Source organism: Centroberyx affinis, unplaced genomic scaffold, assembly GCF_046629955.1.
Source record: "Centroberyx affinis isolate AG114_WGS23_722 - 3 ecotype Tasmania unplaced genomic scaffold, CSIRO-AGI_Caff_v1 ptg000412l_1, whole genome shotgun sequence".
Classification (NCBI taxonomy): Eukaryota; Metazoa; Chordata; class Actinopteri; order Beryciformes; family Berycidae; genus Centroberyx; species Centroberyx affinis.
In genome coordinates this window covers 13,821-26,763 of record NW_027279079.1, presented here as the reverse complement: position 1 = coordinate 26,763, position 12,943 = coordinate 13,821, and the positions used below count along the sequence as shown (strand labels likewise).

Genomic DNA, 12,943 nt, shown 5'->3' with positions numbered 1-12,943 from the left:
TAACATGACAAAATATATATACAAATATGTTGTGGAATTGATTAATAAACAATTGTGTCTTATCTTTTTTTTATCCAGGGAAAGTCAGCTGGGCACCATGGTCTTTTCCAGTGAGTCCCTGCTTCACATTCATAGTTCCACACATTCACAATGGGAGCTGCCCACTACAACCACAGCCTCTTCTTGCAATATTCTCTAGATCTGTACAGAGCAGGTGCTCTAAGGATCGCAATATCGGTCGGTTGCTCTGTTCACTACTTTTGGTCACGTGGGTGAAAGTGTGCAGCAGGGAGTTAGATTGCAGACTCTTAATCAGGAGACCGGAGTTTGATTTCTGGCAGGGACGCTTCCACAAAATGTAATGGGGCTGTTAGACTCTATTATTGACTTCCTAGATTCCTATCAGTGCAATCAGTCAGTCTCTAACAGAGACTATGTGCATACTCTATAGAAAACTCTATTTAAATTTTTCGATATCCTTTTATTGTTGTTTTATAATGTGTTATGCTTAATGTGATCTACCTGAGCAACCGATCAAGTTGAATGTACATACTACACTGTACTGTAGATACTTGGCCAATACAACTGATTCTGATATTGGGCAGCTCCACTGGAGCAGTTGGGGGTTCAATGCCTTGCTTAAGGGCATAACAGCAGTAATCATTGAGGGAGGGGAGAGCGTTACTCATTCACTTTCCATAAACACATTCGAGGGACTTGAACCAGCAACCTTCAGGCTACAAACCCGTTTCTGTAACCTCTAGACCAGGGATACTCAAATACAAATCTTAAAGGTCCACAAAGAAAATTTTCAATTACACAAAGGTCCGTTCATTAAGGTCAGTCAAGCTTTTAACCAATTATAATTAAATTATGAATTTAATAATATAAAATTAAATCTAAAATATATATAATATAATATAAAATTAAATTATATAAAATATATACAATACAATTAAATAAAACATAAAATTACATATAAAATTAAATTAAATAGAATCTACAAATCACCATTTCCCCATTATCCCCATCCCCCAAAACCGGTTCACACACCCATCCACCAGAGGTGAATCAAACCATCCCAAGAATCAAAGTCCAAATAAGTCCAGAACTATTGTACATTGTGTCAAACACTGTTGCTTAATGAGAGAAGTGGCACCTTTGGTCTGTTGCCAAGACTTTGAACTTTGGCATTGGTGAGTCGGCTGCGGTACTTCACCATGTTCACTGTTGAGAATGCAGACTCACTGCTGTAGGCTGGCCACCTTTGAACACGCCATTTTAGATCGATTCACGTTCGAAATCTAGGCTGGTAGCTAACTGCTGACGAAACTGCGCTGTCAACTTGATTCCACCGGTCTCTTGTGAAAAATACAGTTTAAAAAAAAAAGTGCGGCTCTACAGTATGACGTCGCGTTCGCGACCCACCGCTGTCATGGAGATGACGGGACGCTGAATGTGATTGGACCAAACCAAAGCAGAGCAGACGTCCTCACACAGACAGTGGAGCAGTCGGACATTCAGAGCGCTGCTTGCAGTGGAGAAAGCGGATAATTTTGACGGTGCGGCTATGTCACGCAGATAATAAAAATAATAAATACAGTATGAAAAGTATAATTTGCTCAGAGTCCGGAGACAGTTGTGGTTCGGTCCGGATCCGGACTGGAGTCTGGACTTTGAGGATGACGGCTCTAGACGATTGATGATGATGATGAGGATGCAGAGAATCATGACGATGAGACTAAAACAAAGTAAATGATCTATACAAACTATTGTGGTTGATTCCAGCTGTTACCTTGTCTGCATCCAGCTTCCTGTCTGGCTCCTTGATGAGGACGCTCTGGTCAACAGCGCTGAGCCCACACAGGGAGCCTGGCTGGGCCGACAGCTGCAGGGTGTTTTCTTCTCCTGGGACGGCTGAGGATGGAGAAAACTCCAGCGAAACCTGACACACGCACACAAACACACACACACACACACACAGACACACCACCTTCACCTTAGAGCTATGACCTGTAAACCATTGATACTCTGTTTAGTCACCTGACCTCACCTGAGCTATAAACCATTTCACCATAATAACCTGACAAATACAAATGACAATATTTGATAATCTGACTAGATACAGATTTTGAAGGATTATACTAATATTTTTGGAGCTAGCTAATATATTACATGTATTATATATATATATATATATATATATATATATATATATGTAGGGCTTCACAATTATGAACAAACGGGATAATCCTGACTATTTTTACTAAATATTGGGATTAATCATGATTATTCATCTCACTGATTCCAGAAATCAAACTACTTCAATGCACTCTTACAGTCAATTCAGGTTCCCATAAACAACCAGTGTAGTATTGATCAATTCTACAAGAATATAAAATCAAACTGCATCATATCTATCAGATCAGAGGTGGACAACACTGACTGGTCAGTGTCTAATACATTTTTATAAAAGGCCAAATATCGGCCTGATTAGCGAATCAATTTATCCGTCTGACCTTGTGACTGAAGCATTTCTCGGTGGAGAAGTCAGCGCTGTGGGCGATCACAGTCTCACTGGGGAGGACTGTGTATGCCAGAACCTGGACCAGTGGAGCCATCTCTGGAGACACTTCCAACATGAAGGACACCTCGCCCTCAGTCACTGAAACAGCAAACCGACCTGTGTCATCAAACCTGATCTGATACTAATCATCATTCACATACATCTGTAGATCAGTAACTTTTACGCTCCAATCCAAAATTCATTTGGTAAGCTGTATTTTTTGAGGAGTTTGACCTGTCATACACAAACCTTTTACAGACTCAAAGTACATGTAAAATCCATGTCTAGCTGTCACAAACTGTCAGTCGCTGAATCAAAAGCTCAGGCCATCATTTTAAAATGAAAAATATCTGGGGCCTCTGTCCCATCATTCCTGTCTCTCTCTTCTGTGACTATCAAATAAAGCGAAATGCCGAAGAATAGTCTTAAAAGGAATTAATGTAATTAGTCAAAACACAATCAAAGATAACAGTGGGGCGAAAGTGTTTCTACAGAGCAGATTGGTCCTTTATGGAAAGTTCATCCCTGACCTCATCATCCACTGTCTTTAGTTACCTGGACCATCTTGCACTTCAGCCATTAAGAGTCCTTGCTTGACAATGGCTCCTCTGGATAAGATCTGGAGAGACAAATTGGTGAGAAAATCATAGAGAGTCAAAACTTTACCATTGTTCCTCATGGTGTCTAGTCACTTTTGAGAAATAAAGTCACCATGGGGTCTGGAAATATGTTAAATCTAGGGACAAAGTTAGGAAGTTGGCAACAGCTACAGCAAGCAATGGGAGATCGTACAGCTAAAAATCACTGTGCGGTGGATGAATACATGGTTGTTCACCTGAAGTAGTTCCAAAAATAAACCTGGCATCAACTGTATTGCATTAATGATATTTAATTTTAAAAATATATGAACCTACAAGCCATTTTAAGACAACTTTATTATTATCATGATTATGATCATTATTATTATTATTATTACTAAAAGCTCAATGTTATTATTCTGTTATTATCATGCTATCACTCAATATAGTTCATGCTAAGCATGGAGCACTGGAGCCAACGATCTACCAGGGACACAATGATTTTGGTGTCTATGCTCTCATCACTTAACAGGTATAATTGCCCAGCGGGTCAATGTACCAAAAACCTGATGTATTCCTTTATGTCAGTAACCAGTAATGTGTTATTAAGCCTATTTTGAAAGTAACCTTCCCAGCCCAGAGGAGCATAGAGGCAGAGGAGGATGCTCCTCCTCTAGTTTTTGATAGGCGAGAGGGAGATCAAAATATGAAAAAAGTAATTGATTGAAATAACCCATTACAAAATCTATGAAATATTTCTCTATCTCTTTGGAAAATCTCAACTACTGACATTCTGATTAAAATGCTTCAACAGCGACACCCGCAGACAAGAGGGGTAAGGGCAGTCTGAAGTGGTGGTGTGGGGGACAGAGGAGGACGGACTCTTGCTGTCCTCCATTATGGCGGGTTTTCTTATGTCAATTCAATGTACTTATTTTTTTCCCTTATTGGCCAAAACACATAAAATGGTGATTCAAGGGAGGACGTCCTCCCTTACCAATCAACAACCAGAATACAATATTGACATCGCGTTGCTCCAGTGAATGATTTCCAAGTTTCATCTTCAATTCTCTACCACTGTGTTGTAGTGTGGCGAACTGTAAAGCAATTGGTAGCAGATTACAAAAAGAAATTATAACATGGAAATTGCTAAATACTTTTAAATACTTTTTTCTTTTTAAAAAATTCTATTTAGGCATTTCCAGTGGAGTCCAAATTTCTGTTTTTTTCTTAATTACTTTCATTCTTTTTATATGAGTAGTAGCTACCTACTTGTGTTTGCCAACTACTAATGCAAGCTAACAGTTAGCTTGCTAGCTAGTTGTAGCAGCCCAATAGCAAGTGCTACAACAAACTTTTGTTTGGAAGCACTGCTCAGCTAACAGCAGAAATGGATTTGCAGGTGAGTAGTGCTGCTAATGAGACAATTAACTGTAGCGTGAGGGGTCACTGAGAGATGGAGAGGAGAATCTTGTGGATCGTTTATTGTCACAAGCATTCCATGGTTTGGATTACGCAGCAAAGATGAGGATCACGACTGCTGGAAGACCAACTCCACATGTAACCATGATGAAAAATGCTAAATCGGGTCACCAGAAAGATTCCAAGCTGAATTTGGTCTGGTATCAGAGATATCCTTGGCTAATGGGCAGTCCCACGACTAACATATTGTATTGTTGGCCATAACTTCTGATGGGGAACCCTAAAGCTAAATTCAACACTTGATGTTTAAGGATTCTGTGAATTTAAGAATTTAGATAGGGCTACGAAAAGGCATGTCAAGTATGTTGATCATATCAGCGCTAATAGTAGGCAGAAGCTATTTGGTTGGGTGCCCACCAACGAGTTAATTGATGAGGGTGCTTGTTTGCAGAGAACAAATTACAGTTTTAAAAATGAGACTAAACAGAGATGCGTTAATCCCATGCATTGCACAAATTTATGACACTCCGCTCCTCTGTTATGGCATCAGATCTTAACGGCTTACAAGCTAAGGTGTGATCAGTTGTTGTGTTGAACAGTCTTCTAGAGCTGGCCTGCTTCTTCTTACATTTCACATCCTTGATAAATACTCTAAATACTTGATAAATACTCTCTTCTGCATTAGGCCTGTATGGTTAAAGCTACACCAAGTGATGTTTTCTGACCACTAGAGGGTGACAGAAACCGCAACACATTTTGTAAACACACACAGCGACGGAAGCTCTTAAGGACAAACCGTGCATAAAAGCTAATGACTAAAATAAATATACCTACAGAGTAATATCGCCGGTTACCAGTCTTGCTTTGCCAGATTTTTCTCCCGCTGAAGGTTACATGTCCCACAATGACAAGTGAAGAGGTAGGTAGCAAGTTTACAAGTTGAAAACGTTTACTCGCTTGCTTTATCGATTCACCATTACTCGGGCCGCCTTTGACAACAAGCTTTAGGAAATAGGTGAAAACAACAACACAGCTGGCCTGCTTATGTGGCTATTTGTTTATATCATTACATCTCATGGAAATCTCCACGTAGCACACATTAGTTTCAGGATTGGTTATAGAGTCTGAAATCACTTATAGCAGGTTTAATCTGGAAACTACAGGATAGAAGACTTGTTAAATTGCTTTTAAGAAATCTTGTAAGCCATTGTTTTACTGATTCATTTTTCGTTAAACATAAGAAAGTAGAGATAAGTAGCCAACTAGTGTGAAATAAAATGACGTGGTGGGTTGGTTTTCCTCCTGTCCTTCCCAATTTTTTCAGTCACCAGCCACCACTGGAGAGAACTGATGACAAATTGAGAAATGCATCATACACCACTCACCAGATACATCACATTCACAAAGCCCTGGGTCTCTCCAACTATAGTGTACTGGATGGAGATGTTCTGTTCTCCACCGCAGGGAAGTGGTTTCTCCTGCGTCTTCACCTCCAGGAAGCTGACTGATTTAGTATCAGGTGTAGAGGGTTGGACCGAAGACAGTGTGTGTTCCCCATTCTCATAGTGTGGAGTCCTGTAACCATGGTACTCCTGGTTTGGTGTGGTGCTTGTCTGGATCGCAGAAAAAACACGACAGGAATAGGAAAAAGGTCTGATCAGCCTTGATGTGGTTCTATTATTAGTATGATTATCACTATGAATATTATTAGTAGTAGTAGTAGCAATAATAAGAATAGGAATGCAATTTCTTTTTTTTAATAAAGGCCTACAAAGTGGTGTAAAATAAAAGGAACAAAACACTAAACATTAACAATCAGCTATAAATATAAATCAGTTCCATGCAAATTTAGAGAAGGTCAGAGTTTTCAAATGTGTCTTAAAAATAATACAGATTTGCCAATCAAATTTCCTCAGGCAGGTTGTTCAAGTTTAGGGACCCTGGTTGTAAATGCTCGTTGTAAATGCTTGTCTTGGAACAGTCAATAGAGCTTTATCTGTATTTAATACTGCACGTCTCTATATAGGGAGTTTTAAAGCTCCGTAATATAAGCTGGGGCAAAGCCATTTATGGCTTTAAACGTCATCATGGAGATCCATTGGAGAATTGGCTGTGCACATATAATGGCTAAATTTATAAATTTCTGTAAGACCGTAAACTGTCTTTGCCCTAGTCTCTACTCCAAAACACTGTTCGTTTTTGACTTTGTTAGCTAGCTAACTAGCCAGCAGGCTAATTTAGCAAAGCAACCAACATTAACGTTAACATGCAACTATACTGAACAAAAATATAAACGCAACACTTTTGTTTGCACACAAAAGGCTTATTTCTCTCAAATTTTGTTCACAAATTTGTTTAAATCCGTGTTAGTGAGCACTTCTCCTTTGCCAAGATAATCCATCCACCTGACAGGTGTAGCATATCAAGATGCTGATAACCCTAACCCTAACATGTATCAGTGGGGAAATGGTCAGTTCTCAGTCAAAAACCACACAGACAAACGTCTGACTGCGTTCTCAGCCATTATTGCCCGGAGCTGAGGACCTCAATATGGCTGCGCTTCCGTGGTCAGTATGTTCATGCCATCACCTTCCTGAGAGAGTAATGATGTGACTACAGTCAGTTCACAGCATGGTTTCGATACTATAGTATGTCTACTTACTCTGAGACTGATGTCCCCTCTGAGGTCAGCTGTGTTCAATGAGAAAGTGGCAATACCATCACTGTCAGTTGTGAGGTTCTGTATGAGACGTGCTGACCACCTTTCACCCTCAAACAGGTGGACCAACTTGTTGGGAATTGGTGTGTTATTGAAGTAAACTGCTTTAACCTGATGGAAACACAAAGTTTTACCACAGAGAATGAAGATGACTATCAGTGACATTTGGATGTAGTGTATAGAATTGCACTGACAAAGTGAAGACGATATGTTGTACTTACTTTTCCTTCCACAATTGATCCATGTTCATATACCTTGGGGGTGTCAATAAAGGATAGTTTTCCGACAACATAAGAAAGTGATATGGTTTTCCCTTGTGGGCGCATAATACCTGTGAGAAAAGCCACCATGTACAACAGTTAGTATGTCAAATCATGAAAATAAATAAGTTATTGTCTTTTTGAAAATATAATCAATGTGAAGTCTTGCCTGTCCCCTCCTCTTCCACTGTGGTATTGAGATACAGTTTATCTATCAGCACCTTTTGGTCGAGTTTCGTGAAAGTTGACATGTCAAAGGTAAAAGTGGCACAGCCAGTCTTGTCCGTCTAGAAAGTACAAAATAAATAAATTCAACAGAATAATAATTACTAATTATTATTCAGGATTCTCACTGTGGATCTGGTGCAAAAGTCCATGACTTTTTCATTGATTTCCATAACTAACTCTGAGCACTAAAACTGTTCTTACTTCCTGGTTTGTTAATGTTGTTTTTCAGTCTGGTTTCCACTCCAGTATGGGCTGAAAAAAGCATCTAAGGTAATAACTGTGTGAAATCAAGCTGTAAAGTACATTCTGCTAGTTCATGTTTACCAACCCGGCCAGTCTGTGATGCTTCATACCTAAGGATACCAAAGGGACGAGAAAGAAAAAAGATCTAACGTTGGTGAGTCCAGCCTTCTCTGGAGGGAGCGCTGCTTACTGCTGTTGAAATCAAATCAAATTCTATTTATATAGCACATTTCATACAATAGTATAAACTGCCTCACAAACCCGGTTAAAAACATTTTTGGGTGATGAAAAAGGCAGTCAATAACAGAAAAAAAGATGGCCAATATCATAAAGAGACCACAGATCAGGAGATGGGTTTAAGAGACAGTTTTGTATTTTGTGCTTAAGTTTCAGTTTGTCACTTCTGTGGCCAAAGAAGATTTCGCATCAGTGTCCATATCCGACACCAGAATTTAATTTGGTCAAAAAAGGGCAAATCTACAGCGTCTCAATTAGTGGAGATGAGACGCTCTTCTCTGTTGCATCCCCACTTTGTGATTAAGACAGGTGGATTTTTACATAAATATCTTAGCTAGTGCAGCTTTAAAAATGGGCAGTATGAATATCTGTATATATACATATGAGATATGTGTTTACATATCAGGTCTGGATGCATTTTCAACAGAGAGAAGACGCTGTAGGCCACAGTAACTGTACCTGTTTTGTCTCTATGTAGCAAGGGGCAGTTATGTCAAGGACTCCCCCTGGATGTTCAGGGGTGACTGTTAGGATCATATGATTGGCACAAAGAGGTCGGCACACCTCAATGTGAACATTGGCTGGCACAGGCTGTCCAAATGTATACCTGATTAAATGAAAAGTACAAAAACTCTCAATATATTTTTGTAAAGGGCTTGTCCACTCTCCAAATTCACTTGTTTTTTGATTATTTACAAGAATGTCTGAATATGAAAAAAAAGTCCCATTACTTACTTTGCACATACTTCAGCTTTGATTTCTTCCTGCTCAATGCTTATTTCATCATGTGCATTTACCTTTACATCAAATTTTGGCAAAACTGGGGACAAAACATAGTTGTTAGCATTCCTCATTCATTACATACCATGGAAAGTAAACAAAAGGAACATAACTTACCATATTTCTCAACCTTGAACCTGTGATATATTTTATTTTCCCCAATCTTCACAATTACTTGGTAGGTTCCCTCAGGGGCCTCGGAGTTCAAAGAGTAAGAAAGCTGCAATATTTTACCATTGGATGTGGTGTTCAGCCACTGTCTAATCCGGTTTCTGTTAGTATCCTGTTAAAAATATATGGGCAGAACATGCATTGAGTTGGAGGGGGGAATCTTTGGTAAACCTCCTGTTAAACAAAATTAATGTCTATTACAACCAGCAACATCATTCATCTAGCCCAGTGATCATTCATCTAATGTTTAATATATCTTGTGGTGTGGATATTTTCATATTTACCACAGGGAGTCATACCTCAATTTCGATGATGTTGTACTGCAAGAACAAAAACAAAAATGACATTTTTTTTAAAAGAGAAGTTGTTTATTTATATCTTTCTCATCAGTCCATTCTCTACATGGTCTTAAATAAAATTAGTATGGTTCTGTGCATACAACACAGCAAGTAAAATGTTTCTATGCAACATGAATGATTAGATGAGTTCCTTTGGTTTTTCAGACACTAAATAATCTGTGACAAGGATGCAGCACAATCCAGTTTAAGTGATAATACACAGGATCCTTGTTTTTCTTTTTCCTTGATTTTAGCGACACCTTTGGTGATGAGCAGTCTTATGAACTGACTATAGAATCAATCACTGTTGTACAGTAATGGTGATAGACAATAGCAAAACTGACATGTCAAAAAGTTGCAAGAATTATTTGCAAGAATTACTTTTAAAAGGTAAATTGAAGAGTCTATTTCCAAAACAATATATATCCATGCGGAATGAAAATAATGCTTACCTATAGTGAATCAAGTTTTTAAAAGTGTTTTCATTTTGTCATCCTTTAGTTTTAAATATTATAGTTGCAGGAATTAACTTCAAATTGGATTCTCATCTAATATACTGGTTGGGAAACCATTAGAATGAGAAGCTAGTGTTAGGTGTCACTAGATTTATCACAGCATCAGCAATAAATGTTTGAGGACCTTCAACTCAGCACAAGCAGGTTTACTTAGAGTAGCCCTGGTTGTACTATTGACCCAGAGCTTCAACAGTAGCCTCAGCATTGAGCTGTTTGTCCACACTGATTAAACACACAACAGAGGCTAAAAAGCTCACTACTGTAGATTTAGTCTGATAATGTAATTTATGGTAAATTTTAGAGTAATGGCCAGTGTGTATATTGTAGTTCAGTAAGGCACAATTTAAAATTTGCACCACAGTATTGCTTGGTGGTCTCTAAATAAGGTCTCTAACATGGTCTCTAAATAAGGTCTCTAACGTGGTCTCTAAATAAGGTCTGAAAGAGAGGTAAGACTGCTCCAACACTCACCAACTCATTGGCAGGTCTGAACTTGGTGTCCAGTGTAATTACCCTGAAATGCACTGAAAAGACATTACATAGGGCTTTTATAACTACTCCACAATAATGTCATAGGCTAATGAAACTATCTTCTGTCTACTCAGATATAAGACATAATTAATATCTACTCTCTGATGATCTCTGTCTTGCATTCCATCAATTTTACATGAATACATAGTGATACATAATGTGATTGACTTAAATGATGCCAAGATACAATGATGGCAACATTGCTGTTCAGTACAATATTTTGACCATCTCATCTGTTCTAGAGCAATACTATACCATTCATTTCATTTATTCATTTTCTTTACTTGCTTCATCCAGTTCAGAGTCACAGGGGGGCTGGAGCCTATCCCAGCATGCACTGGGCAGAAGGCAGGGAGACTATATACCATGTGTACTATACTATTCTACATACTGTATACTATATACTAGCAGAGACTGAACTCATCCACTCAGAGTTACCTGTTTGTCCTGGGAGGTAGATTGGTTTATCTGTCTGGACGAATGTCATTGGACGATAGGCTGTGATCATGACTTTCCTGACTTCTTTTGAATGAAATGTGTCGCCTTTAACCTCCACCTCGAAATTCAGCACCTCTTCATACTGCACTATAGGAGTCTACGAAGGAAATAAATATTACAGAAAACAATCCCTATTACTGCAAAAAACCTAGATACAGTATTGATTGCCACTCAATCTGTGATATGCATGGTGCATCTCAAACAAAACAAAGCCTATCTGGAGAGGTGACCTTGAATTTAATGCAGCTGTGCAACTCTGTGTTGGACGTCTCCTGGATGAGGGTTGTGTTCTTCTCTTGGGAAATCAGAGTTATGGTCAAAACCAGAGTCTCGTTGGGCTGCAGGAGATTCACGCAGAATTGGGTCTCAGCTCCAGCTTCGAGAACTGCAGGAATGGCTACCATGTATTGCCTACAACCACAGAAACATACATACATACTGTACTGGGTCTGGCATGGATGAGACTCCATCCAAGTAGGCAAAACAGCAAAACAACATCATCCAAACTTCATGTGAAATTCGTTGCCACTGTACACCTATCCTGTGTAAAGGTCACAACTAAATTTCACAATACACCGCATGGTATTCCTGGGTTATTGGAGAATAGACTTACGGTCCTGGCACCGCTTGACCCACACACATCCAGCTCAGGCAGGCAAAAAGCCTCCATGTCCACATCTGGATCCCAGGAAGAGCCATGGCTGACTTGGGTGTGCCTCTGGGTTGGTCTCTGTTAAATAGACTCTGCTACAGTAAGCCCTACACCCACCGAAACCCCACCTCCATCCACACCCACTCATCATGTAACCCAATGGCAGATGGCAAATAAGTCAATCATTCATAGATTTTATGTATGTCATCCAATTAATATGGTTGACTGTAATGAATGCCATCTTAGGTTACATTTGAGTATTCAAAGTGCCAAGTTCAATTTCATCCAGGGAAGTCGACTGAACATGCATTCTCTTTTTTAACATTCTGTTTCACATTTATACACTTTCACACATTCACACTGTCAAGCTGCCAAGTACAACATCAGTCTTGTTGAAGGGGCGATTCATAGTATTCTGTTAGATCACCACACAGCCACCTTGGTAGGAAAATAACAGCTGATCGTAATCAATTAACAGGTAATTATAAGCAAATTGCAGCCACAGCAAATGAGCAATGAATAGGTAAAGCACCATATTGGTAGGAAATGCATGTGACATCACGGGAATACTAAGAATAAATTTGATTTTTGCTGTACCGCAGCACAACATGAGCATAATATTTCTGTGGGGGTTGATAGGGTTGTTGATCAATACCAATGACTCAATGTTTACTTGGGCAGCTGCTGAGATTTCTGGCTTGCAAAACTCACTTCCCAGCCCATACTTCTTGGAACAAAAAGCCCCTATCCATTGGGGTTTCAAGTGTCTTAAAACTCTGTGGTGTACGGAGCCCCTCTGGGGTCACATGGTAGAAAAAAAAAAACTTGGTGTAAACTGTGCGAATGGATTTGTAAACCGAGCCCTCGGATTCACAATCCGTCCAAACGGATTTCAAAACCGTGCCCTCAGATTCACAATACAAATCCGTTCGCACAGTTTACAAAGCCGTTCGCATGGATTTACACAGCAAGTTTTTTTTTTTCTACCATGTGACCCCAGAGGGGCTCCCCTTATCTCATTTATTTATTTTTTTTACACCTTGCCCTTCAGGGGGCCGCACTGTATGACCTCTTACTTCTGACTTACCTCACATTTGCTGTAGCCTACCTTACAGTGTTCTATAGCATAACATGATATAAAATAAACAGTTTGAATAACATTTGCTCAATGTTTGCTAAATATTTATACATTTTTAATGAGCTCT

At 39.2% G+C, this 12,943-nt stretch overlaps 1 pseudogene; it reads right to left on the bottom strand.

Moving 5' to 3' along the window:
• The window catches only part of LOC139641939 (alpha-2-macroglobulin-like), a 33,285-nt pseudogene extending 21,500 nt beyond the window's left edge, over window positions 1-11,785 (bottom strand).
• Window positions 11,786-12,943: the final 1,158 nt, after the last annotated feature.